Consider the following 5,651-nt stretch of genomic DNA (forward strand, 5'->3'; position numbering starts at 1 on the left):
CAGATGAGAGCCGGTGGGACTCGAACCCACTCAGACCCTCCAGATGAGGGCCGGTGGGACTCGAACCCACTCAGACCCTCTCACCCTGGGGATGGCTCCCCGGGCCAGCAGAACAGAAGTCCGGGTCCGTCGACCCCTTCTTACTTTCCGCCAAATTCAGATGACTTGATCAAGTCTCAGGTTGCAAACAGAACAGACACAGAAGCACACAACAGACAAGACAGATACATACAACAGAAAAGACGGCTGGCCAGCTTACCTCCCGAAGGTGGGTCGGTGGTCCCTGGGTGGGGGGTCTCAGATCTCGCTGGGGCCTCCAAATGAAAGATCCCCGGAGGGTATCTTCCGTCAGAGAGACCCCCTCCCAAGGATCAACGAGTCCATTCGGATGCAAACAGCAAGAGGCTTTTATTTTGATACTCGGGTACCCGGGGCGAAAAGTCATTCGGAAGACTTCCGCGCCCCCTAGATGGGAAGCTGGGGTTTTTATAGGGTTTTAGAGGCAGAAGCACTGGTACAGACACGAGAGGGCATGGTTACAGGGGGCTGATTGGTACGTTTACACGAGACCACAATTTGCGTCAAAGTTTGGCAGGGGCACCAAGATTCCAGGAACTGGGTGGTCAAGGGGGGTAGGATGACCCCTTGACGTGGCCCGCCACCTGTTATTTTGTTTTTCCCTATCTTAGCTGAAACAGTCTCACAGATATCTATGAGAGTGATTAACACAAACTGTTTTTAGTATGACTGGGGCAGCCTGACCACAGATATCCCAAGTGGGTGACACAGCTAGGATTTCTCAGTAATTTTCCAGTTTCTCATCTGGCCTTCAGAGTTTTACAAAACAGTGGTGTCTCACAAAATGGCATTAGCCATGTTTAACTTAGTGTGAGGCTGGGGTCTTTCATTCCCCCATTTTCTTTTAACTTAGAATGGAATCTTCCATTCTCGGGCCTAGGAAGAGTTAAATTTTGTCTCCTGTTGTTTGAGCTGATGATATTGTTGGGTCAACACCAACGCTTGTACGACAGAGAGCCGGTCTTTTATGAACTGGATCAATTTAGAATACAAGGCCCAACTAGTAGAATCAGGAGAATTATGATTAGGGGGCCCATGAGGGAGGAAACAGGAAACGAGGGTGGTGAACCAGGGGGACTGACTAAACCATCTCTTATCAATTTAGTATGGTCAGCAGCTAAGCAGATGCTCAAGATAATAGCTAATGTCAGGGAGCCACTTTTGACTTAGCATTTCAGCCTGTTAGGGGGGATTTGGGCGGAGATCCGTCTTCTGTAGCTTCTTCATGCTGACCGTTGGACGTAGGCATCAGGGACTGGGGAGGCTGAAATGCCAGTCAAAAGCTGGGCAATAGGGCAGTCCCAAGCATCTGGTCAGTTGATCCACCGGAAGAGGCAGGGAGCAATCAGGTCAGTTTTCAGGAAGTCCAGATCTCAGCTTGTAGTCTATAGCTGATCCCAGAACAGAGTTGAACAGGTGAAAATCTGCTGAGACAAATTTAGACTGGAGACAGAAGTTAAAATTTATCTATTAAATTGGAAAGATTAGGGAAAACCTCATCTGTGATCCTTTTGAGCTATGTCAGATCCAGGTCAAATCTTGAAACTTATATGAAATTTTTAGTACACAAAAGGAAATGTATAATTTTAAATACTCAGAAAAGTAACATATTAGCAAATTGAACATTTTGAGAGTAACAGGTAAAACTGCATCCCACTGAATAAGTATCAGTTGTTTGTTTTATAACCTTTATATATAACTTAAGTGTGTCTATGGTAACATTTTTTTGTGGGCATAGCTGTTGGTAATTAGCCACGAATGAAGCTTGGCCATTTTTTTTTATATTTAAACACATTACTGGCTTTAGTATTAAACCCTGGATGCTTGATTTTTTTTTTATTTCTGTGTCAAAATCTATCTCAGAAATGGCAGATATTAAGAATACCATACTAAAAGCTATGACTTTTGGGTCAGATATATTAAACAGATGTTTTTAACATGACGAGAAGTATCTTTTAAGTCTATCTCCAGAAGCCAATCAAAGGAAATTAAAATCTCAACCTGGTGACTGAATAATAAGCAGGCAGTGCTCTATCAACTTATCAGAACTCTATTAATAAATGTCAAAACTCTGAACTTTTGAAATCTTATAACATAAGCACAACAGTAGCAAAGAGGGGGGAGAGATCTAAAATATCTCTCAATTTTAACATGTTTTAAACTATTTTTATCAACTTAGACACTCTAATATTTTTGTATTTATCAACCCTGAAACATTTTTTTCAGACCAAATAATAACATTTTAGATTTTATAACCTAAACTCTTATATCTTTAGACTTTATATAGGCACTGTATCTTTTTTTTTTTTTATCTAGTTATATATCTTAAGACACAGATAACTAACATGAATTTTGTGAGCAAGGGAAACCTGTCTCTTTTTCTAAATAAGAGATCTAGTACTCAGTAGTTTTAGCTAATGAACTGATCAATGAACTAACAGTGGATCTAATTGTCTTTTTTTCTAGCTGTAAAGCTACCGTAAGCTTAGCATAGCCATCAAGGTGTTCAGAGACCTGAGAAGGAAAAGTTATAAGCTAAATAAATATATCAATCTATGTGTTTATCAAAATGACAGAGATGACTACTTAGTCCATCACCTAGGCAGTGTCCCTCGCTCTTGTCTCATGGCATCCTGAACAGAGGCTGTCCAGCCAGGCACAGAAGGTGAGAGACTGCTTTTACTGCTTCTGTGGAAAGAGGAACAGAAGAGATTGACCTCACCTTGCCTCTCACAATGTGAGACAATGGCTCCTCAGATGTCCCCGGCTTTGTCCACAGCTTAGGCTGGGCCCTAGCAGTGGGCCAGTTGAGGCAATATTGCCTAGTGGTTAGCATACCACAATCCAGAGTCGCAGCCATCTGTCGTTGTGCCCAAATCTTCTCGGAGACCTTGGGGGAGCTACTGCCAGGATTTTAGGACTTTCTGTCACAATAAGCTTACACAGTTAAAATGCCATATTCATCAGATCTCTGACAAGCCTGAGGGCCAGCATATCTGAGTTATCTGTTTGTCTATCTTTATTATCTGTTTTAAACTGTATAAAAGAAAAACTAAACAAAGACACTAGGTATAGCCAACTGTAATTGTTAGTATAACTTTAAATCTGTTCTTTTTGAACTAAAATCAAAGCAAATCTTTTAATCAGATACAGTTCATAGAGAGCCTAGCAAATCTTGTTGTTCCTATCACTTGCATTAAAATTGAACAGTAAAAAGCTTTGCATTTTAGCACTAATCAGATGACTGAACATAACTGAGATACCTGAGCAAAAATGATCACAAACTCATGGCTCTACCCTCTTTCTCTGGACTAGCATGGCGGCTAACCACGTGTAACTGAACTCAGCTGGAAGCCCTAAACAGAAATGGCAGCAAAAATATAGTTTTATATGTTCTCTATCCCTGAAAGATCATGGTGGCTAGCCTCGTGTTAGGCTACCACAGGCTGTGACTGATAATACCAAACATAGCCATTAGGTGCTGATGATGATACAGCAAACATTGTGGAGCATTTATAATTTCTTATAACTAACATTTTTAACTTAGTGATTAAATAAGTTTTAGAACCAACTGTATAACAGAATAGTATAGAACAATTTTAAACTGTATGAATTATTTTAGCCATACCAAACCTATCAGCCAGAATTTTTTTCTTAAAAGAACATAAGAAAACATTTTGTTATGAGGAATCACCAGCCTTTTAAATGAACTATAACATATTTAAAATATAATTTTTTTTTCTCAAATCATATTAACTCTCTGGCTTTTTATAATACATCCACTAGCCTTTTGTAACATCCACTAACCTTCTGCAACATCCACTAACCTTCTGCAACATCCACTAACCTTCTGGTTTCTAGCTTTCTTTTTCTGGCTTAACCAGACATTCTTTTTCTTTTCTCTTGCTTTTTAGACAACATATAAACTCTCATCAAAATCTTTTCTATCCTAACATGATCCTGCTGGAGCCCTGTGTCCACAAGACCATGTTTTTTTTTTTAAACAAAGCAGCTCAACAAACAAACAGCTCTCCATAAGATACATTTTAAAAACTGTAATTATTATTATTTTTTTTAATTAGCACAAATCATACGGCTGGGTTTTATTTAATAAAATTGATAAAATAAATATCAAAGTATTTTTATTCTCCCCAAAGGATCGAGACACTTTTAAATTTTGTCAGATTACCCAAGATCATTGTCATACCCAAATGCCTGATAAACTTTAAATATTTTATAGCCTTAAACATTTGAACAATTTTTTTTAAAACTCGTCCCTGCAATATCAAAGCAAAGTATTTTCTTTAGGAGTGAATTCACAAAGCATAACCATAATTTCAAAGTCAAAATCAAATAGAAGTTTAAACCAGATTTTAAGACCAAAATTTATCAGTGAAAACAACCCAATCTTTAGAACCAATATCAACTTAGAACAAGACCCCTTTTTTTTTTTATCTTAAAAGGAAATAAAATCATTTTGACTCAGAGATTTTGTAACCTTTGTTCTTTTTTGAGTCACACCATGTGGCAATTTATATTGTTGTTATTTAAACATATGTATTCATAGACCCTACAAACACATAGGCACATATACATGTTTTAAACAAGGATTTGAATTTAACCTTAAAACATACCCAATTATTTTTGATCATATCAACCATTTAAAACCAATTGAAAACAATCATCCTAAATTACTGTTTGATCTGTAAGTTGCAAGCCCCCTAGGTGGGAGGAGGGAAGAGAGGAGCAAGAGGGCGTGGTGAGCTCCTGCTGCTCTCTTCTCTCTCTCTTGCTGAGCTGGCATGAAGGCAAGGGGGAGGAATTTTTCTTTATTTTCGGCAGCCAGAACAGCTCCTGTCGTGGAGCAGCTAAGGTGCCAATCCCCGCCTAAGGACTTTTACCTAGCAAGCCCACGAGCCTTGCCTGTTCTCTTGGCTCCCTGTGAGCTTTACTCTAGCTTACCTCCCCCGCAGGTCATGAACCTGCTTTCTGGCCGGGCCTCTCTTGAACACTGTAGGCAGCTCCCGGGGCGTCCAGCCGCGCCGCCCCACCTCCCCTCCGAGCGCGGGGCGATCTTCCACCCCTTCGTCTCGGGGCTGCAGAGCCCGTGCCCTGCTGGTTGTACATTGTTATTTTACAGACTCCCAAGTGTCCGAGCACCGCCCGCCCAAGCTCCAGCTCCACGTCTCCCCAGCCACCTGAAAGCATTTTCTCCTCAGCTCCTTCGGGAGGGAGAGCACACTGCTTGGTGTCCTGTCATGCAGCCGTGTGTACTCCCGAGCTCCCGAGCCAAGAACTAGTTCTAATTTCAACTGTCCTCTGTCCAAATTTTTATCAGTCCAAGTCCACAAAGAAACAGACACAGAAAAACACATACATACATGAGAAACACAGGATTTAAACAGACAAAACACGACACAAGCCGCGCGGCACGAGATCGAAGCAAAACTGAAAGCAAAAATTCAGATGGAGACTGTGTTGGAGATCCGTCTCCCAGACGGGGAGCCAACAAATTGGCCCCCACTCAGATGAGAGCCGGTGGGACTCGAACCCACTCAGACCCTCCAGATGAG

At 40.9% G+C, this 5,651-nt stretch overlaps 1 long non-coding RNA gene across 1 annotated transcript; it reads right to left on the bottom strand.

Annotated features, from left to right (window-relative positions):
• Positions 1-389: 389 nt before the first annotated feature.
• On the bottom strand, positions 390-5,639 carry LOC129678486 (uncharacterized). Its single transcript, XR_008720400.1, has 2 exons — positions 5,041-5,639; positions 390-1,521 (listed from the first exon to the last, which is right to left on the bottom strand). It is a non-coding gene; the product is annotated as an uncharacterized LOC129678486 (long non-coding RNA).
• Positions 5,640-5,651: the final 12 nt, after the last annotated feature.

The sequence above is a fragment of the Psammomys obesus genome, unplaced genomic scaffold, assembly GCF_907164565.1.
Source record: "Psammomys obesus unplaced genomic scaffold, mPsaObe1.curated_primary_1811, whole genome shotgun sequence".
Classification (NCBI taxonomy): domain Eukaryota; kingdom Metazoa; phylum Chordata; class Mammalia; order Rodentia; family Muridae; genus Psammomys; species Psammomys obesus.